The sequence below is a fragment of the Moschus berezovskii genome, chromosome 2, assembly GCF_049115385.1.
Source record: "Moschus berezovskii isolate FMDL1 chromosome 2, NW_MosBer_1.0, whole genome shotgun sequence".
Classification (NCBI taxonomy): domain Eukaryota; kingdom Metazoa; phylum Chordata; class Mammalia; order Artiodactyla; family Moschidae; genus Moschus; species Moschus berezovskii.
In genome coordinates, this window is record NC_142461.1 from 140,518,410 (window position 1) to 140,541,202 (window position 22,793).

Genomic DNA, 22,793 nt, shown 5'->3' on the forward strand with positions numbered 1-22,793 from the left:
AAAGTGTGTCAAGTACCCTTTGGCCTTTCAAGCAGGAATTTGGGTTTTCTCTTGAGATCCTGCAGCACAATATTACCTCATCTCGCATAGAGTGGATAATTTTGTGGTGTTTTTCGTGTTGCGGCAGAAAGGAGGGTGTACTTTTCGACTTGCTAGGGGAACCTCATGAAATCACTCCAATTGCTTCAGGGAAGTCAAGTCCCCTTTTGTGTTGGAAGGGGAACTTCCGCGTTACTCTCGAGCCGTTAAATGGGAATATTGCCTCTTTTCGATTTGAGTCCATAAAGGGTGTTCTCCACTCCACGGAAGATGGATGTTAGTGAATATTCAGTGTAGCATAAAGGGTATCAAGTACCCTTTTGCCTTTCAAGCGGGAATGTGGCATTTCTCTTGAGATCCTGCAGCGCAAAATTTCCTCATCTCGCATTGAGGGCATAATTTTGTAGTATTTTTCTAATAGTGTTGGAAGCTGGGCGTACTACTGGAGTTGGGACGGGGACATCAGGAAATCACTTGAGTTATTTCAGAGAAGTTTGGTCGCCTTTTGTGCTGGAATGAGAACTTCTAGATTACTCTCGAGCCCTTTAATTGGAATAGACCTCTTCTGGTGTTGAATCCATAAAGTGTGTTCTCCTCTCCAATGGTGATGGATGATAGGGAACTTTGTAAGCGGATTAAAGTGTGTCATGTACCCTTTTGCCTTTCAAGCGGGAATGTGGGATTTCTCTTGAGATCCTTCAGCGCAAAATTACCTCATCTCGCATTTATGGGATAATTTTGTTGTGTTTCTTTAGTTGCGGCGGGAAGCCGGGGGTACTTCTTGATATGGGAAGGGAACGTCAGGAACTCGCTAGGGTTGCTTCAGGGAAGTCAAGTCCCCTTTTGTGTTGGAAGGGGAACTTCCGGGTTACTCTCGAGCCCTTTTATTGGAATAGAGCCTCTTCTCGTGTTGAATCCATAAAGTGTGTTCTCCTCTCCAATGGAGACGAATGTTAGGGAACTTTCTGAGTGAAATAAATTGTGTCAAGTACCCTTTTGCCTTTCAAGCGGGAATGTGGGATTTCTATTGAGATTCTGCAGCGCAAAATTACCTCATCTCGCATTGAGGGAATAATTTTGTCATGTTTCTTTAGTTTCTGCGGGAAGCTAGGAGTCCTTCTGGATTTGCGAAGGGAATGTCAGGAAGTCGCTAAGTTTGCTTCAGGGAAGTCAAGTTCCCTTTTGTTTAGGAAGTGGAACTTCCAGGTTACTCTCGAGGCGTTAAATCGGAAAATTGCCTCTTCTCGATTTGAGTCCATGAAGTGTGTTCTACTCTCCACTGAGGACGGATGTTAGGGAACATTCTGAGTCGCATAAAGGGAGTCAAGTACACTTTTGCCTTTCAAGCGGGAATGTGGGATTTCTCTTAAGATCCTTCAGCGCAAAATTTCTCATCTCGAATTGAGGGCATAATTTTGTGGTATTTCTCTAATAGTGGTGGGAAGCTGGGCATACTCCTGGAGTTGCGACGGGTAAATCAGGAACTCACTTGAGTCATTTCAGAGAAGTCTGGTCGCCTTGTGTGCCGGAAGGTGAACTTCTAGATTACTCTCTAACCCTTTAATTGGAATAGGGCCTCTTCTGGTGTTGAATCCATGAAGTGTGTTCTCCTCTCCAATGGGGGCGGATGTTAGGGAGCTTTCTGAGTGGCATAAAGTGTGTCAAGTACCCTTTTGCCTCTAAAGCGGGAATGTGGGACTTCTCTTGAGATTCTGCTTCGCAAAATTACCTCATCTCGCCTTGAGAGGATAATTTTGTGGTGTTTCTCGAATTGCTGCGGGAAGCTAGGTGTACTGCTCGAGTTGTGACACAGACCTCAGCAACTCACTCGAGTTACTTCAGGGAAGTCAGGTCCCCTTTTGTGCTAGAAGGGGAACTTCTGGATTACTCTCGAGCGTTTAAATGGGAATATTGACTCTTCACGATTTGAGTCCATAAAATGTGTTCTCCTCTCCTTGAGGAAAAATGTTAGGGAACATTCTGAGTTGCATAAAGTGTGTCAAGTACCCTTTTGCCTTTCAAGCGGAAATGTGGGATTTCTCTTGTGATTCTGCTTCGCAAATTTACCTCATCTCGCATTGAGGGGATAATTTTGTGTGTTTCTTTAGTTGCGGCGGGAAGCCGGGGGTACTTCTGGATATGGGAAGGGAACGTCAGGAACTCGCTAAGGTTGCCTCACGAAGTCAAGTTCCCTTTGTGTTGGAAGGGGAATTTCCGGGTTACTCTCGAGCCTCTTCACAATTTGAGTCCATAAATTGTGTTCTCCTCTCCACTGTGGACGGATGTTAGGGAACATTCTGAGTCGCATAAAGGGAGTCAAGTACCCTTTTTCCTTTCAAGTGGGAATGTGGGAATTCTCTTGAGATTCTGCAGCTCAAAATTTCCTCATCTGGCATTGACGCAATAATTTTGTTGTATTTCTCGAATTGCAGCTGGAAGCTGGGGGTTCTAATGGAGTCGCGAGGAGGACGTCATTAACTCACTCGTGTTGCTTCAGGGAAGTCAGGTCCCCTTTTGTGCTGGAAGGGGAACTTCCGGATTACTCTCTAGCCCTTTAATTGGAATAGGGCCTCTTCTCGTGTTGAATCCATAAAGTGTGTTCTCCTCTCCAATGGTGATGGATGATAGGGAACTTTGTAAGCGGATTAAAGTGTGTCATGTACCCTTTTGCCTTTCAAGCGGGAATGTGGGATTTCTCTTGAGATTCTGCAGCCCAAAATTACCTCATCTCGCATTGAGGGGATAATTTTGTGGTGTTTCTTGTGTTGCAGCTGGAAGCAGGGGGTACTTCTCCAGTTGCGACGCGGACCTCAGGAACTCACTGGAGTTACATCAGGGAAGTCAGGTCTCCTTTTGTGCTGGAAGGGGAACTTCCGCGTTACTCTCTAGCCCTTTAATTGGAATAGGACGTCTTCACGTGTTGAATCCATAAAGTGTGTTCTCCTCTCCAATGGGGACGGAAGTTAAGGGACTTTATTAGTGGTATAAATTATGTCAAATACCCTTATGCCTTTCAAGCGGGAATGTGGGATTTCTCTTGAGATCCTGCAGCTCAAAATACCTCATCTCGCATAGAGGGGATAATTTTGTCGTGTTTCTCGTCTTGCTACGGGAAGAAGCGGGTACTTTTTCGATTTGCGACGGGAACCTCAGCAACTCGCTCCAATTGTTTCAGGGAGGTCAAGTCCCTTTTTTTTGGAAGGGGAACTTCCGGGTTACTCTCGAGGCGTTAAATGGGAATATTGCCTCTTCTCGATTTGAGTCCATAAAATGTGTTCTCCACTCCACTGAAGACGGATGTTAGGGAACATTCAGATTCGCATAAAGGGTATCCAGTACCCTTTGCCTTTCAAGCGGAAATGTGGGATATCTCTTGAGATTCTGCAGTGCAAAATTTCCTAATCTCGCATTGAGGGGATAATATTGTGGTGTTTCTTTAGTTGTGTTGGGAAGCCGGGGGTAATTCTAGATATGGGAAGGGAACGTCAGGAACTCGCTAGGGTTGCTTCAGGGCAGTCAAGTTCATTTTTTTGTTGGAAGGGGAACATCCGGGTTACTCTCGAGCCGTTCAATGGGAATATTGCCTCTTCGCAATGAGTCCATAAAGTGTGTTCTCCTCTCCACCTAGGACGGATGTTATGGAACATTCTGAGTCGCATAAACGGAGTCAAGTACCCTTTTTCCTTCCAAGCGGGAATGAGTGATTTCTCTTGAGATTATGCAGCTCAAAATTTCCTCATCTCGCATTGAGGGGATAATTTTGTGGTGTTTCTTGAATTGCGGCGGGAAGCTGGGTGTACTACTGGAGTTGCTAGGGGGACCTCAGGAACTCATTCGTGTTGCTTCAGGGAAGTCACATCACCTTTTGTGCTGGAAAGGGAACTTCCGGATTACTCTCTAGCCCTTTTATTGGAATAGGGCCTCTTCTCCTGTTGAATCCATAAAGTGTGTTCTCCTCTCCAATGGGGACGGTGGTTAGGGAACTTTCTGAGTGGCATAAAGTCTGTCAAGTACCTTTTTACCTTGAAAGCGGGAATGTCGGATTTCTCTTGAGATTCTTCAGCTCAAAATTACTGCATTTCGTATTGAGGGGATAATTTTGTGGTGTTTCTAGAGTTGCGGCTGGATGCAGGGGGTAATTCTCGAATTGCTACAGGGACCTCAGGCACTCGCTCGGGTTGCTTCAGGGAAGTCAAGTCCCAATTTGTATTGGAAGGGGAACATCCGGTTTACTATAGAGCGGTTAAATGGGAATATTGCCTCTTCTGGATTTGAGTCCATAAATTGTGTTCCCCTCTCCACTGAGGACGGATGTTAGGGAACATTCTGAGACGCCTAAAGGGAGTCAAGTACCCTTTTACTTTTCAAGCGGGAATGTGGGATTTCTCTTGATATTCTGCTGCACAAAATTTCCTCATCTCGCTTTGAGGGGATAATTTTGTGGTGTTTCTCGAATTGCGGCGGGAAGCTGGGGGTACTTCTAGAGTTGCGACACGGACATCAGCGACTCACTCGAGTTACTTCAGGGAAGTCAGGTCCCCTTTTTTGCTGGAAGGGGAACTTCTGGATTACTCTCTAGCCCTTTAATTGGAATAGGGCGTCTTCACGAGTTGAATCCAAAAAGTGTGTTCTCCTCCATAATGGGGACGGATGTTAGGGAAATTTCTGAGAGGCATAAAGTGTGTCAAGTACCCTTTTGTCTTTCAAGCGAGAATGTGGGATTTCTCTTGAGATTCTGCAGCGCAAAATTACCTCATCTCACATTGAGGGGATAGTTTTGTCATGATTCTTTAGTTGCAAAGGGAAGCCGGGGGTACTTCTGGATTTGCGAAGGGAACGTCAAGAATTCGCTAAGGTTGCTTCACGAAATTCAAGTCCACTTTTGTGTTGGAAGGTGAACTTCCGGATTACTCTAGAGCCGTTAGATAGGAAAATTGCCTCTTCACGATTTGAGTCCATAAAGTGTGTTCTCCTCTCCACTGAGGACGGATGTTAGGGAACATTCTGAGTCGCATAAAAGGAGTCAATTACACTTTTACCTTTCAAGCGGGAATGTGGTATTTCTCTTGAGATTCTGCAGCACAAAATTTCCTCATCTCGCATTTAGGGGATAATATTGTGGGGTTTCTCGAATTGCGGCGGGAAGTTGGGGGTATTCTCGAGGTGCAACGTAGAGCTCAGGAACTCAATCCAGTCACTTCAGGGAAGTCAAGTCCTCTTTTGTGCTGGAAAGGGAACGTCCATATTACTTTTGAGCCCTTTAAGGGAATAGGGCCTCTTCTCGATTTGAGTCCATAAAATGTGTTCTCCGCTCCACTGAGGAAGGATGTTAGGGAACATTCTGAATGGCACAAAGTGTGTCAAGTACACTTTTGCCTTTCAAGCGGGAATGTGGGATTTCACTTGAGATTCTGCAGCGCAAAATTTCCTCATCTCGAATTGAGGGCATAATTTTGTGGTATTTCTCTACTAGTGGTGGGAAGCTGGGGGTATTAATGGGGTTGCGACGGGGACCTCAGGAAATCACTTGAGTTATTTCAGAGAAGTCTGGTCGCCTTTTGTGCTGGAAGCGGAACTTCTAGATTACTCTCTAGCCCTTTAATTGGAATAGGGCCTCTTCTGGTGTTGAATCCATAAATTGTGTTCTCCTCTCCAATGGGGGCGGATGTTAGGGAACTTTCTGAGTGGCATAAAGTGTGTCAAGTACCCTTTTGACTTTCAAGCGGGAATGTGGTATTTCTCTTGAGATGCTACAGCACAAAATTTCCTCATCTTGCTTTGAGGAGATAATTGTGTGGTGTTTCTCGAACTTCGGCGGGAAGCTGGGGGTACTTCTCGAGTTTTGACTCGGACCTCAGCAACTCACTCGAGTTACTTCAGGGAAGTCAGTTCCCCTTTTGTGCTGATAGGGGAACTTCCGGATTACTCTCTAGCCCTTTAATTGGAATAGGGCTTCTTCACGTGTTGAATCCTTAAAGTATGTTCTCCTCTCCAATGGGGACGGATGTTAGGGAACATTTTGAATGGCACAAAATGTGTCAAGTACGCTTTTGCCTTTCAAGCGGGAATGTGGGATTTCACTTGAGATTCTGCAGCGCACAATTATTTCATCTCGCATTGAGGGGACAATTTTGTGATGATTCTCGAGTTTCAGCGTGAAGCAGGGGGTACTCCTCGAGTTGGGACGGGGTTCACAGGAACTCGCTCGATTTGCTTTAGGGAAGTCAAGTTCTGTTTTGTGTTGGAAGGAGAACTTTTGGATTACTCTCCAGCTGTTAAATGGAAATATTGCACCTCTTATTTTGAGTCCATAAAGTGTGTTTCCTTCTCCACTGAGGACGGAGGTTACTTAATATTTTGAGTCGCATAAAGGGAGTCAAGTACCCTTTTGCCTTTCAAGCGTGAATGTGGGATTTCTCTTTACATTCTGCAGCGGAAAATTTCCTCATCTCGCACTGAGTTATAATTTATGGTGTTTCTCGAGTTGAAGCTAAAAACAGGGGGTACTTCTCGAGTTACGAGCTGAACCTCAGGCACTCACTCAGCTTACTTCAGGGAAGTCAAGTCCCCTTTTGTGTTGGAAGGGGAACTTCCCCATTACTCTCGACCGTTAAATGAGAATATTCCTCTTCTCGATTTCAGTGCATAAAGTGTGTTCTCCTCTCCTTGAGGACGAATGTTAGGGAACATTCTGAGTTGCCTAAAGGGAGTCAAGTACCCTTTTACTTTTCAAGTGGGAATGTGGGATTTCTCTTGAGATTCTGCAGTACAAAATTTCCTCATCTCGCATTGAGGGGATAAATTTGTGGTTTTTCTCGAATTGCAGCGGGAAGCTGGGGATAATTCTCGATTTGCAATGCGGACCTCAGGAACTCACTCGAGTTACTTGAGGGAAGTCAGGTCCCCTTTTGTGCTGGAAGGGGAACTTCCGGATTACTCTCTAGCCCTTTAATTGGAATAGGGCGTCTTCACGTGTTGAATCCATAAAGTGTGTTCTCTCCAATGGGGATGGATGTTAGCGAACTTTGTGAGTGGCATAAAGTGTGTCAATTAACCTTTTGCCTTTCAGGTGGGAATGTGCGATTTCTCTTGAGATCCTGCAGCGCAAAATTACCTCATCTTGCATACAGGGGATAATTTTGTCGTGTTTCTCATGTTGTGGCGGGAAGCAGCGGGTACTTTTCGATTTGTGATGGGAACCTCAGGAACTCGCTCCAATTGCTTCAGGGAAGACAAGTCCCCTTTGTTGTTGGAAGGGGAACCTCCGGTTTACTCTGGAGCCGCTAAATGTGAATAGGGGCTCATCTCGAATTGAGTCCATAAAGTGTGATCTCCTGTTCAATGGGGCCTGATGTTAGTGAAATTTCTCAGTCGCATAAACTGTGTCAAGTACTCTTGCCTTTCAAGAGGGAATGTGGTATTTCTCCTGAGATTGTGCACCGCAAAATTTCCTCATCTCGCATTGAGGGAATAATTTTGTGGTGTTTATCGAGTTGTGGCGGGAAGCTGGGTGTACTTCTCGAGTTGCGACGGGGACCTCAGGAACTCGCTCGGGTTGCTTCAGGGAAGTTATGTCCCCTTTGGTGTTGGAAGGGGAACTTCCGGTTTACTCTCCAGCCATTAAATTTGAATAGGGCCTCATCTCGAATTGAGTCCATATAGTGTGTTCTCCTCTCAAAAGGGGAATGATGTTAGTGAAATTAATCAGTCGCATAAAGGGTGTCAAGTACCCTTTTGTCTTTCAGAAGGGAATGTGGTATTTCACTTGAGATTCTGCAGAGCAAAATTTCCTCATCTCGCATTGAGGGGATAATTTTGTTGTGTTTCTCGAGTTGCGGCGAGAAGCAGGGGGTATTTCTCGTGTTGCGGCGGGAAGCTGGGGGAACTTCTCGAGTTGCGACGGGGATCTCAGAAACTCGCTCGGGTTGCTTCAGGAATGTCAGGTCCCCTTTGGTGTTGGACGGGGAACTTCCGGTTTACTCTCCAGCCGTTTAATGGAATAGGAATTCATCTCGAATTTAGTCCATTAAGTGTGTTATCCGCTCCAATGGGGACTGATGGTATTGAAATTTCTGAGTCGCATAAAGTTTGTCAAGTACCATTTTGCCATTCAAGAGGGAATGTGGTATTTCTCTTGAGATACTGCATCGCAAAATTTCCTCCTCTCACATTGAGGGGATAATTTTGTGGTGTTTCTCGAATAGAGGCGGGGAGTGGGCGGTACTTCTCGAGTTGGGACGGGGACATCAGAAACTCCCTCGGGTTCCTTCAGGGAAGTCAGGTCCCCTTTGTTATTGGAAGGGGAAATTCCAGTTTACTCTGGAGCCCTTAAATATGAATAGGGGCTCATCTCGAATTGAGTCCATAAAGTGTGTTCTCCTCTGCAATGGGGACGGCTGTTTGAGGGACTTTCTGAGTCAAATAAAGGGTTTCAAGACCCTTTTTGCCTTTCAAGAGGGATGTGGTATTTCTCTTGAGATTCTGCATCACAATATTTCCTCCTCTCGCATTGAGGTGATAATTTTCTGGTGTTTCTCGAGTTGCGGCGGGAAGATGGGGGTACCTTTCGACTTGCAACGGGGACCTCCGGAACTCGCTCGGGTTGCTTCAGGGAAGTCAGGTCCCCTTGGTAATGGAAGGGGTAATCCGGGTAACTACGAGCCCTTCAATGTGAACAGGGGCTCATCTAGAATTGAGTCCATAAAGTGTGTTCTCCTCTCCAATGGGGACGGCTGTGTGAGGGAATTTCTGAGTCGCATAAATGGTGTCAAGTAACTTTTAGCCTTTCAAGAGGGAAAGTGTTATGTCTCTTGAGATTCTGCATCGCAAAATTTCCTTCTCTCTCATTGAGGGGATAATTTTGTGGTGTGTCACGAGTTGCGGCAGGAAGCTGGGGGTACTTCTCGAGTTGCGACGGGGAACTGAGGAACTCACTCGGGTTGCTTCACGGAAGTCAGGTCCCTTTTGGTGTTGGAAGGGGAAATTCCGGTTTACTCTGGAACCCTTAAATATGAATAGAGACTCAACTCGAATTGAGTCCATAAAGTGTGTTCTCCTCTGCAATGGGGACGTTTGTGTGAGGGACTTTCTGAGTCGAATAAAGGGTGTCAAGACCCTTTTTGCCTTTCAAGAGGTAATGTGGTATTTCTCTTGAGATTCTCCATCGCAAAATTTCCTCCTCTCACATTGAGGCGATAATTGTGTGGTGTTTCTCGAGTTGCGGCGGGAAGCTGGGGGTACATCTCGAGTTGCGATGGGGACCTCCGGAACTCGCTCGTGTTGCTTCAGGGAAGTCAGGTCCCCTTTGGTGATGGAAGGGGAACTTCCGGTTTGCTCTCGAGCCCTTAAATGTGAACAGGGCCTCATCTCGAATTGAGTCCATAAAGTGTGTTCTCCTCTCCAATGGGGACGGCTGTTTGAGGGAACTTACTGAGTCGAATAAAGGGTGTCAAGTACCTTTTTGCCTTTCAAGAGGGAATATGGTATTTCTCTTGAGATTCTGCATCACAAAATTTCCTCATCTCGCATTGAGGGGATAATTTTGTGGTGTTTCTCGAGTTGAGGCAGGAAGCAGGGAGTACGTCTCGAGTTGTGACGGGCAACTCAGGAACTCGTTCGGTTTGCTTCAGGGAAGTCAAGTCCCCTTTTTGTTGCAAGGGGAATTTCCGGATTACTCCCGAGCTGTTAAATGGGAATATTGCCTCTTCTCGATTTGAGTCCATAAAGTGTGTTTTCCTCTCCACTGAGGATGGATGTTAGGGATCATTCTGAGTCGCCTAAATGGAGTCAAGTACCCTTTTGCCTTTCAAGCGGGAATCTGGGATTTCTCTTGAGAACCTGCAGCGCAAAATTTCCTCATGTCTCACTGAGGGGATAATTTTGTAGTGTTTCTCCTATTGCGGAGGGAATCTAGGGGTACTTCTCAAGGTGCGAAGGGGACCTCATGAAATCACTGGAGTTACTGCAGGGAAGCCAGGTCCCCTTTTGTGCTTAAGGGGAACTTCCGGATTACTCTCGAGCCCTTTAATGGGAATAGGGCCTCTTCTCGATTTGAGTCCATAAAGTGTGTTCTCCTCTCCATTGGGGACGGGTATTAGGGAAATTTCTGAGTGGCATAAAGTGTGTCAAGTACCCTTTTGCCTTTCAAGTGGGAATGGGCGATTTGTCTTGAGATTCTGCAGCACAAAATTACCTCATCTCTCATTGAGGGGATAATTTTGTGGTGTTTCTTGAGTTGCGGTGGGAAGCAGGGGGTACATTTCGAGTTGCGACGGGGACCTCAGGAACTCACTCCGGTTTCTTCAGGGAAGTCAAGTCCCCTTTTGTATTGAAAGGGGAACTTCCGAATTTCTCTCCACCCGTTAAATAGGAATATTGCCTCTTCTCGATTTGAGTCCATAAAGTGTGTTCTCCTCTCAAATGAGGACGGTTTTAGGGGCCATTCTTAGTCGCCTAAAGAGAGTCAGGTACGCTTTTGCCTCTCAAGCCAGAAGATGGGATTTCTCTTGAGATTCTGCAGCGCACAATTTCCTCATCTCGCATTGAGGAGATAATTTTGTGGTGTTTCTCGAGTTGCAAAGGGGACCTCAGGAATCCGCTCGGGTTGCTTCAGGGAAGTCAGGTCCCCTTTTGTGTTGGAAGGGGAAATTCCGGTTTACTTTCGAGCCATTAATTGGGAATAGGGATTCATCTGGAGTTGAGTCCAAAAAGTGGTTTTTCCTCTCCAATGGGTACGGCTGTGTGAGCAAACTTTCAGAGTCGCATAAACTGTGTCAAGTAACCTTTGGCCTTTCAAGCAGGTTTGTGGGACTTCTCTTGAGATTTTGGAGCGCAAAATTTCCAAATCTCGAGTTGAGGGGATAATTTTGTTGTGTCTCGAGTTTCAGCTTGGATCTGGGGGTACTTCTCGCGTTGCAACGTGGACCGCAGGAACTCGTTTGGGTTGCTACAGGGAAGTCAGGTCCCCTTTTTTTGGAAGTGGAACTTCCGGATTACTCTCGAGCCCTTAAACGGGAATAGAGCCTCTTCTAGATTTGAGTCCATAAAGTGTGTTCTCTGCTCCAATAAGAACGGGTGTTAGGAAATTATCTGAATCGCATAAAGTGTGTCTAGTGCCCTTTTGCCTTTTAAGCGGGAATGTGGGATTTCTATTTAATTGTACAGTGCAAAATTACCTCATCTCACATTGATCGGATAATTTTTTGGTGTTTCCCCTTTTGAGGTGGGAAGCTGGGGGTATTTCTCGAGTTGGAACAGGGACCTCATGAACTCGCCTGTGTTGCTTCAGGGAAGTTAGCTACCCTTTTCTGCTAGAATAGGAATTTCAGGATTACTCTCGAGCTGTTAAATGGGAATAGGGCCTCTTCCCAAGTTGAGTCCATAAATTGTGTTCTCCTCTCCAATGGGGACGGCTGTGTGAGGGAACTTTCTGAGTCACATAAAGGGTGTCAAATACAGTTTTGCCTTTCCAGTGGAACGTGGGATTTTTCTTGAATTGTGCAGCGGAATATATTCCTGATCTCGCATTGAGGGGATAATTTTGTGGTGTTTCTAGTGTTGCGGCGGGAAGCTGGTTGAACTTCTCAGGTAGCGAAGAGGACCTCAAGAATTCACTCTGGCTGCTTCAGGGAAGTCAGGAACCCTTTTGTGTTGTAAGGGGAATTTTGGGATTACTATTGAGCCTTTAAATGGGAATAGGGCCTCTTCTCGAGTTAAGTCCGTAAGTGTGTTCTCCTCTCCAATGGGGACGACTGTTTGAGGGAATTTTCTGAGTCTCACCCAGCTGTGCAAACGGGAGAAATACCAGCACCACCCGCGCAGACACAGAGAGATGCCAGCCCAGGCGGCTGAGACGCCAGAGACACGGGCCTTGCCGGTGCAGAAGCGAGAGAGGCTGTCCCCGCACGCGCAGATGCGAGAGAACCCGGCCCCGCCCGTGCAGACTCGAGAGACCCCGACACCGCCCGCAAAGACGCGAGAGACCCCGTCACCGCCCGCCCAGATGCGAGAGACCCCGGCCCCGACCACCAGACGCGGGATACGCAGGACCCGCCTGCGCAGACTCGAGAGAAGCTGGCCCTGGTACAACCGACCATGCAAAGATGCGCGGCGGTGAGGAGCTACCCCATGCCTGAGGCCAGGGCAGGTACCCCACCTCCAATAGGAGGTGGCTGTGCGGGGGTTGGCTGAGAGGATGTACACACGTTCAAGGTCAGGAGGGGCGGCCTTGAGGACATACCCATCATCCAAGGTAAGGTGCAGCAGCTGTGCTTTCTTGGAGCAGCTGTGAAGAGATATCCCACACCCAAGGTAAGAGAAACTCAAATCAGATGGTAGGTATTGCGAGGGGGCTTCAGATGGCAGACACACTGAAATCATAATCACAGGAATCTACTCAATCTGATCACATGGACCACAGTCGAATGTGGTCCACTGGAGAAGGGAATGGCAAACCACTTCAGTATATTTGCATTGAGAACCCCATGAACAGTATCAAAGGGCAAAATGACAGGATATTGAATGAGGAATTCCCCAGGTCTGTAGGTGCCCAGTATGCTACTGGAGATCAGTGGAGAAATAACTCTAGAAGGAATGAAGGGATAGAGCAAAAGCAAAACCAGTACACAGTTGTGGATGTGACCGGTGATAGAAGCAATGTCTGGTGCTATAAGAGCAATAATGCATAGGAACCTGGAATGTAAGTTCCAGGAATCAAGGCTAATTGGAAGAGGTCAAGCAGGAGATGGCAAGAGTGAACATAGACATTCTAGGAATCAGTGAATTAAAATGGACTGGAATGTGTGAATTTAACTCAGATGACCATTATATATATACTACTGTGGGCAGAAATCCCGTAGAAGAAATGGAATAGCCATCATGGTCAACAAGAGACTCCGAAATGCAGTACTTGGATGCAATCTTAAAACGACAGAATGATTTCTGTTCGTTTCCAAGGCAAACCATTCAACATTACAGTAATCCAGGCCTTTGCCCCAACACTAACGCTGAAGAAGCCAAAATTTAACGGTTCTATGAAGACCTACAAGACCTTTTAGAACTAACACCCAAAAAAGGTGTCCTTTTCATTATAGGGGACTGGAATGCAAAAGTAGGAAGTCAAGAAACACCTGGAGTAACAGGCAAATTTGGCCTTGGAGCACGGAATGAAGCAGGGCCAAGTCTAATAGAGTTTTGTCAAGAGAACGCACTGGTCATAGCAAACTCCCTCTTCTAACAACACAAGAGAAGACTCTACACGTGGACATCACCAGATGGTCAACACCTAAATCACATTGATTCTATTCTTTGCAGCCAAACATGGAGAAGCTGTATACAGTTAGCAAAAACAAGACCAGGAGCTGAGTGTGGCTCAGATCATGAACTCCTTATTGCCAAATTCAGACTTAAATTGAAGAAAATAGGGAAAACCCCTAGACCTATCAGATATGACCTCAATCAAATCCCTTATGATTATACACTGGAAGTGAGAAATAGATTTAAAGGGACTAGATCTGATAGATAGAGTGCCTGATGAACTCTGCATGGAGGTTCGTGACATTGTACAGGAGACAGGGACCAAGAGCATCCCCATGGAAAGGAAATGCAAAAAAAGCAAAATGGCTGTCTGAGGTGGCCTTACAAATAGTTGTGAAAAGCAGAGAAGTGAAAAGCAAAGGAGAAAGGGAAAGATATAAGCATTAGAATGCAGAGTTCCAAAGAAAAGCAAGGAGAGATAAGAAAGCCTTCCTCAGTGATCAATGCAAAAATAGAGGAAAAGAACAGAATAGGAAAAACAAGAGATCTCTTTAAGAATATTAGAGATTCCTAGGGAACATTTCATGCAAAGATGGGCTCGATAAAGGACAGAAATGGTATGGACCTAACAGAAGCAGAAGATATTAAGAAGAGGTGGCAAGAATACACAGAAGAACAGTACAAAAAAGATCTTCACGACCAGGATAGTCATGAAAATGTGATCACTGACCTAGAGTCAGACAACTTGGAATGTGATTTCAAGTATGCCTTAGAAAGCAACACTACGAACAAAGCTAGTGGAAGTGATGGAATTCCAGTTGAGCTCTTTCAAATCTTGAAAGATGATGCTGTGAAAGTGCTGCACTCAATATGCCAGCAAATTTGGAAAACTCAGCAGTGGCCACAGGAATGGAAAAGGTCAGTCTTCATTCTAATCCCAAAGAAAGGCAATGCCAAAGAATGCTCAAACTACCACACAATTGCACTCATCTCACACGCTAGTTCAGTCATGCTCAAAATTCTCCAAGCCAGGCTTCAGCAATATGTGATCCGTGAACTCCCAGATGTTCAAGCAGGTTTTAGAAAAGGCAGAGGCACCAGAGATCAAATTGCCAACATCCGCTGGATCATGGAGAAAGCGAGAGAGTTCCAGAAAAACATCTATTTCTGCTTCATTGACTATGCCAAAGCCTTTGACTGTGTGGATCACAATAAACTGTGGAAGATTCTGAAAGAGATGGGAATACGAGACCACCTGAACTGCCTCTTTATAAACCTGTATGCAGGTCAGGAAGCAACAGTCAGAGCTGTGCATAGAACAACAGACTGGTTCCAAATAGGAAAAGGAGTACGTCAAGGCTGTATATAATAATCTTGCTTATTTAACTTCTATGCAGAGTGCATCGTAAGAAATGCTGGGCTGGAAGAAGAACAACTGGAATCAAGATTGCTGGGATAAATATAAATAACCTCAGATATGCAGATGACACCACCTTTAGGGCAGAAATTGAAGAGGAACTCAAAAGCCTCTTGATGAAAGTGAAAGAGGAGAGTGAAAGGTTGGCTTAAAGCTCAACATTCAAAAAACAAAGGTGATGGAATCTGGTCCCAACACTTCACGGGAAAGAGATGGAAAAACAGTGGAAACAGTGTCACACTTTATTTTTTGGGGCTCCAAAATCACTGCAGATGCTGATTGCAGCCATGAAATATAAAGGCGCTTACTCCTAGGTCGGAAAGTTATGAACAACCTTGATAGTATATTAAAAAGCAGAGACATCACTTTGCCAAAAACGGTCCATATAGTGAAAGCTATGGTTTTTCCCGTGGTCATGTATGGATGTGAGAGTTGGACTGTGAAGATAGCTGATCGCCGAAGAATTGATGCTTTTGAACTGTGCTATTGGAGAAGACTCTTGTGAGTCCCTTGGACTGCAAGAAGATTCAACCAGTCCATTCTAAGGGAGATCAATCGTCAGTGTTCATTGGAAGGACTGATGCTAAAGGTGAAACTGCAATACTTCGGCCACCTCATGCGATGAGTTGACACACTGGAAAAGATTCTGAAGCTAGGGAATGTTGGGGGCTGGAGGAGAAAGGGACGACAGAGAATGAGATGGCTGGATAGCATCACGGACTATGTCGCCATGAGTTTGAGTGAACTCCGGGAGTTGGTGATGGACAGGGAGGCCTGGCCTACAGTGATAATGGGGTCGCGGAGAGTCAGACACGACTGAGGGACTGAACTGAACTGAACTGAATAAAGTGTGTCAAATACCCTTTTCCCTTGCAGGCGGGAATGTGGGATTTCTCTTGAAATTCTGCAGCGCAAAATTTCCTCATCTCGCATTGAGGGGATAATTTTGTGGTGTTTCTCGAATTGCAGCGGGAAGCTGGGGGTATTCCTAGAGGTGCGAAGGGGACCTCAGGAACTCAATCGAGTTACTTCAGGGAAGTCAGCTCCCCTTTTGTGCTGGAAGGAGAACTTCTGGATTACTCTCGAACCGTAAAATGGGAATATTGCCTCTTCTCGATTTGAGTCCCTAAAGTGTGTTCTCCTCTCCATTGAGGACGGATGTTAGGGACCATTCTAATTCGGCTAAAGGACGTCAAGTACCCTTTTGCCTTTCAAGCTGGAATGTGGGATTTCTCTTGAGATTCTGCAGTGCAAAATATCCTCATCACGCATGGAGGGGATAATTTTTTGGTGTTTCACGAATTGGGTTGGGAAGCTGGGGGTACTTCTGCAGTTGCAACGAGTACCTCTGGAACACACTCGAGTTACTTCAGGGAAGTCTGGTCTCATTTTGTGCTGGAAGGGGAACTTCCGTATTAAACTCGAACCCTTTATTGTGAATAGGGCCTTTCTCGAACAAAGTCCATAAAGTGTGTTCTCCTCTCCAATGGGGATGGAGGTTAGGGAATATTCTGACTGTCATAAAGTGTGTTAAGTACCCTTTTGCCTTTAAAGCCGGAATGTGGGATATCTCTTGAGATTCTGCATCGCAAAATTTCCTCATCTCGCATTGAGGGGATAATTTTGTGGTGTTTCTCGAGTTGCGGCGGGAAGCCGGAGGTGCTTTACGAGTTGCGACGGGAACCTCAGGAACTCGCTCAGGTTGCTTCAGGGAAGTCAGGTCGCCTTTGGGGTTGTAAGGGAAACTTCCGGTTTCCTGTCGAGCCCTTAAATGTGAACAGTGGCTCATCTCGAATTGAGTCCATAAAGGGTGTTATCCTCTCCAATGGGGACGGCAGTGTGAGGGAACTTTCTGAGTCGAATAAAGGGTGTCAAGTACATTTTTGGCTTTCAAGTGGGAATGTGGTATTTATCTTGAGATTCTGCATCGCAAAATTTCCTCATCTCGCATTGAGGGGATAATTTTGTGGTGTTTCACGAGTTACGGCGGGAAGATGGGGGTATTTCTCGAGTTGCGAAGGGGAACTCAGGAACTCGCTGGGGTTGCTTCAGGAAAGTCAGGTCCCCTATGCTGTTGGAAGGGGAACTTCCGGTTTCCTCTCGAGCCCTTAAATGTGCACAGGGGATAATCTCGAATTGAGTCCATAAAGTGTGGTCTCCTCCCAAATAGGGACTGCTGTGTGAGGGAAAGTGTTGAGTCAAATAGAGGGTGTCAAGTACCTTTTTGCCTTTCACGAGGGTATGTGGTATTTCTCTTGGGATACCGCATCGCAAAATTTCCTCCTCTCGCATTGATGGAATAATTTTGTGGTGTTTCTCGAGTTGCGGCGGGAAGTAGGGGGTACTTCTCGAGTTGCGACGGGGACCTCAGGAACTCGCTCGGGTTGCTACAGGGAAGTCAGGTCCCCTTTGGTGTTGGATGGGAAACTTCCGGTTTTCTCTCGAGCCCTTAATGTGAACAGGGGCACATCTCGAATTGAGTCCATAAAGGGTGTTCTCCTGTCCAATGGGGAACACTGTGTGAGGGAACTTTCTGAGTTGAACAAAGGGTGTCTAGTACCTTTTTGCCTTTCAAGAGGGAATGTGGTATTTCTCTTGATATTCTGCATCGAAAGTTTCCTCATCTCGCATTGAGGGGATAAATTTGGGGTGTTTCTCGTCTTGCATCGCGAAACTGGGGATGCTTCTCGAGTTGCGACGGGTACCTCAGGAACTCGCTGGGGTTGCATCAGGGAACGCAGGTCCCCTTTGGTGTTGGAAGGGGAACTTCCGGTTTCCTGTGGAGCCCTTAAATGTGAACAGGGGCTCATCTCGAATTTAGTCCAAAAGTGTGTTCTCCTCTCCAAAGGGGATGGCTGTGTGAGGGAACTTCTGAGTCGAATAAAGGGTGTCAAGTACATTTTTGCCTTTCCAGAGGGAATGTGGTATTTCTCTTGAGATTCTGCATCGCAAAATTTCCTCATCTCGCAATGAGAGGATAATTTTGGGGTGTTTTTCGAGTTGCTGCGGGAAGCTGGGGGTGCTTCTCGAGTTGCGACGGGGACCTCAGGAACTCGCTAGGGTTGCTTCAGGGAAATCAGGTCCCCTTTGGTGTTGGAAGGGGAACTTCCAGTTTCCTCTCGAGCCCTTAAATATTAACCGGGGCTCATCTCGAATTGAGTCCATAAAGTGTCTTCTCCTCTCAAAGGGGACGTCTCTGTGAGGGAGCTTTCTGAGTCGAATAAAGGTTGTCAAGTAACTTTTTGCCTTTCAAAATGGAATGTGGTATTTCTCTTGAGATTCTGCATCGCAAAATTTCCTCACTCGCATTGAGGGGATAATTTTGGGGTGTTTTTCGAGTTGCGGCGGGAAGCTAGGGGGTGCTTCTCGAGTTGCGATGGGGACCTCAGCACTCGCTGCGGTTGCTTCAGGGAACTCAGGTTCCCTTTGGTGTTGGAAGGGGAACTTCCGGTTTCCTGTGGAGCCCTTAAATATGAACAGGAGCTCATCTAGAATTTAGTCCATAAAGTGTGATCTCCTCTCCAAAGGGGACGGCGGTGTGAGGAAACTTTCTGAGTGGAATAAAGGGTTTCAAGTACCTTTTTGTCTTTCTAGAAGGAATGTGGTATTTCTATTAAGATTCTGCATCGTAAAATTTCCTCATCTCGCATTGAGGGGATAGTCTTGGTGTGTTTCTCGAGTTGCGACGGAGACCTCAGGAACTCGCTGGTGTTGCATCAGAAAAGTCAGGTCATCTTTGCTGTCGGAAGGGGAACTCCTGTTTCCTCTCGAGCCCTTAAATATGCACAGGGTCTCATCTCGAATTGAGTCCCTATAGTGTGTTCTCCTCTGCAAATGGAACGGCTGTGTGAGGGAACTTTCTGAGACGAATAAAGGTGTCAAGTAGCTTTTTGCCTTTCAAGACGTAATGTGGTAAATTCTCTTGAGATGCTGCATCGCAATATTTCCTCATCTCGCATTGAGGGGATAATTTTTGGGTTTTTCTCGAGTTGCGGCGGGAAGCTGGGGGTGTTCTCGAGTTGCGACGGGGACCTCAGGAACTCGCTAGGGTTGCTTCAGGGAAATCAGGTCCCCTTTGTTGTTGGAAGGGGAACTTCCAGTTTCCTCTCGAGCCCTTAAATGTTAACCGGGGCTCATCTCGAATTGAGTCCATAAAGTGTCTTCTCCTCTCAAAGGGGACGTCTCTGTGAGGGAGCTTTCTGAGTCGAATAAAGGTTGTCAAGTAACTTTTTGCCTTTCAAAATGGAATGTGGTATTTCTCTTGAGATTCTGCATCGCAAAATTTCCTCAACTCGCATTGAGGGGATAATTTTGGGGTGTTTTTCGAGTTGCGGCGGGAAGCTAGGGGGTGCTTCTCGAGTTGCGATGGGGACCTCAGCACTCGCTGCGGTTGCTTCAGGGAACTCAGGTTCCCTTTGGTGTTGGAAGGGGAACGTCCGGTTTCCTGTGGAGCCCTTAAATATGAACAGGGGCTCATCTAGAATTTAGTCCATAAAGTGTGTTCTCCTCTCCAAAGGGGACGTCTGTGTGAGGGAACTTTCTGAGTCGAATAAAGGGTGTCAAGTACCTTTTTGCCTTTCAAGAAGGAATGTGATTCTTCAGTTGAGATGCTACATCGCAAAATTTCCTCATCTCGCATTGAGTGGATAATTTTGGGGTGTTTCTCGAGTTGCTGGGGAAAGCTGGGGGTGCTTCTCGAGTTGCGACGGGGACCTCAGTAGCTCGCTGGGGTTGCTTCAGGGAAGTCAGGTCCCCTTTGGTGTTGGAAGTGGAACTTCCAGTTTCCTCTCGAGCTCGACCATGTGCACAGGGGCTCATCTCGAATTGAGTCCATAAAGTGTGTTCTCCTCTCCAAAGGGGACGGCTGTGTGAGGAGGCTTTCTGAGTCGAATAAAGGGTGTCAAATACCTTTTTGCCTTTCAAGAGGGAATGTGGTATTTCTCTTGAGATGCTGCATCGCAAAATTTCCTCATCTCGCATTGAGGGGATAATTTTGGGGTATTTCTCTAGTTGCGGGGGGAATCTGGGGGTGCTTCCCGAGATGCCACGGGGACCTCAGGAACTCGCTGGGGTTGATTCAAGGAAGTCAGGTCCCCTTTGGTTTTGGAAGGGGAACTTAATGGTTCCTCTGGAGCCCTTAAATGTGCACAGGGGCTCATCTCGAATTGAGTCTATAAAGTGTGTTCTCCTCTAAAAGTAAACGGCTGTGTGAGGAAACTTTCTGTGTCGAATAAAGGGTGTCAAGTACCTTTTTGCCAATCAAGAGGGAATGTGGTATTTCTCTTGAGATGCTGCATCGCAAAATTTCCTCATCTCGCATGGAGAGGATAATTTTGGTGTATTTCACTAGTTGCGGCGGGAAGCTGGGGGTGCTTCTCGAGTTGCAACGGGGACCTCAGGAAATCGCTGGGGTTGTTTCAGGGAAGTCAGGTCCCCTTTTGTGTTAGAAGGGGAATTTCCGGGTTCCTCTCGAGCCCTTAAATGTGCACAGGGGCTCATCTCGAATTGAGTCCATAAAGTGTGTTCTCCTCTCCAAAGGGGACGGCTGTGTGAGGGACTTTCTGAGTCGAATAAAGAGTGTCAAGTACCTTTTTGCCTTTCACGAGGGAATGTGGTATTTCTCTTGAGATTCCGCATCGCCAATTTCCTCATCTCGCATTGAGGGAACAATTTTGTTGTGTTTCTCGAGTTGAGGTCGGAAGCTGGGGGTGCTACTCGATTTGCGAAGGGGACCTAAGGAATTCCCTGGGGTTGCTCAGGGAAGTCAGGTCCCCTTTGGTGTTGGAAGGGGAACTTCCGGTTTCCTCTCGAGCCCTTAATTGTGAACATCGGCTCATCTTGAATTGAGTCCATAAAGTGTGTTCTCCTCTCCAAAAGAGACGGCTGTGTGAGGGAACTTTCTGAGTCGAATAACGGGTTTCAAGTACCTTTTTGCCTTTCAAGTCGGAATGTGGTATTAAGATTCTGCATTGCAAAATTTCCTCCTCTCTCATTGAGGGGATAATTTTAGGGTGTTTCTCGAGTTGCGGCGGGAAGCTGGGGGTGCTTCTCGAGTTGCGACGGGGACCTCAGCATCTCGCTGGGGTTGCTTCAGGGAAGTCAGGTCCCCTTTGGTGTTGATAGGGGAACCTCCAGTTTCCTCTCGAGACCTTAAATGTGAACAGGGGCTCATCTCGTATTGAGTCCATAAAGTGTGTTCTCCTCTGCAATGGGGATGGATGTTAGGGAACTTTCTGAGTGGCACAAAGGAAATCAGGTACCCTTTTGCCTTTCAAGAGGGAATGTGGGAATTCTCTTCCTATCTGCAGCGCAAAATGACCTCATCTCGAATTGAGGGGATAATTTTGTGGTGTTGGTCATGTTGCCGGCGAAATCAGTGATTACTTCTCCATTTGCGACGGGGACCTCAGGAACTTACTCACTTGCATCAGTGAAGTCAAGTCCCCTTTGGTTTTGGAAGGGGAACTTCCGGATTACTCTCGAGCCGTTAAATGGAAATATTAGCTCTTCTCGATTTCAGTCCATAAAGTGTGTTCTCCTCTCCACTGAGGATGGATGTTAGGGACCATTCTGAGTCGCTTAAACGGTGTCAAATACCCTTTTACCTTTCAAGCGGGAATATGGGATTTCTCTTGAGATTCTGCAGCGCAAAATTTCCTCATCTCGCAGTGAGGGGAAAATTTTGTGGTGTTTCTCGAATTGCGGTGGGACGCTGGGGGTACTTCTTGAGTTTACATGGTGACCTCAGGAACTCACTCGAGTTTCTTCAGGGAAGTCAGGTCCCCTTTTGTGCTGGAAGGGGAACTTCCGGATTAGTCTCGACCCCTTTAATGGGAATAGGGCCTCTTCTGGAGTTGAGTCCATAAAGTGTGTTCTCCTCTCCAATGGGGAAGGATGTTAGGGAACTTTCTGAGTGACATAAAGGGAGTCAAGTACGCTTTTGCCTTTCAATTGGGAATGTGGGATTTCTCTTCAGATTCTGCAGCGCGAAGTTTCCTCCTCTCGCATTGAGGGGATAATTTTGTGGTGTTTCCCGAATTTCGGCGGGAAGCTGGGGGTACTTCTCGAGTTTCAACGGGGACCTCAGGAACTCACTGGAGTTACTTTAGGGAAGTCAGGTCCCCTTTAGTCCTGGACGGGGAACTTCCGGATTACTCTCGAGGCCTTTAAGGGAATAGGGGCTCTTCTGGAGTTGAGTCCATAAATTGTGTATGCCTCTGCAATGGGGATGGATTTTAGGGAACTTTCTGAGGGGAATAAAGTATGCCAAGTTCCCTTTTGCCTTTCAAGCGGGAATGTGGGATTTCTCTTGAGATTCTGCAGCGCAAAATTACCTCATGTCGCATTGCGGGGATAATACTGTGTTGTTTCTCGAGTTGTGGTTGGAAGTACGGGATACTTCTGGAGTTGAAACGGGAACCTCAGGAACTCTCTCAGGTTGCTCCAGGGAAGTCAAGTTCCCTTTTGTGTTGGAAGGGGAACTTCTTGATTACTTTTGAGCTTTTAAATGGGAATATTGCCTCTTCTCGATTTGACTGCATGAAGAGTGTTCTCCTCTCCACTGAGGATGGATGTTACGGAACATTCTGAGTCGCATAAAGGGAGTCAAGAACACTTTTGCCTTTCAAGAGGGAATGTGATATTTCTCTTGAGATTCTGCAGAGCAATATTTCTTCATCTCGCATTGAGGTGATAATTTTGTGGTATTTCTCGAGTTGCGGCGGGAAGCTGGGGGTACTTCTCAAGTTGCTATGCGTACCTCAGGAACTCACTCGGGTTTCTTCAGGTAAGGCAGGTCCCCTTTTTGTTGGAAGGGGAACTTCCGATTTACTCTCGAGCAGTTAATTGGCAATAGTGCCTCATTTTGAATTGAGTACATAAAGTTCGTTCACCTCTCCAATGGGGACTGATGTTAGTGAATTTTCTGCATCGCATAAAGGATGTCAAGTACCCTTTTGCATTTCAAGAGGGAATGTGGTATTTCTCTTGAGATTCTGCAGCTCAAAATATCCTCATCTCGCATTGAGGAGATAATTTTGTGGTGTATGTCAAGTTGTGGCGGGAATTTTGGATTACTTCTCGT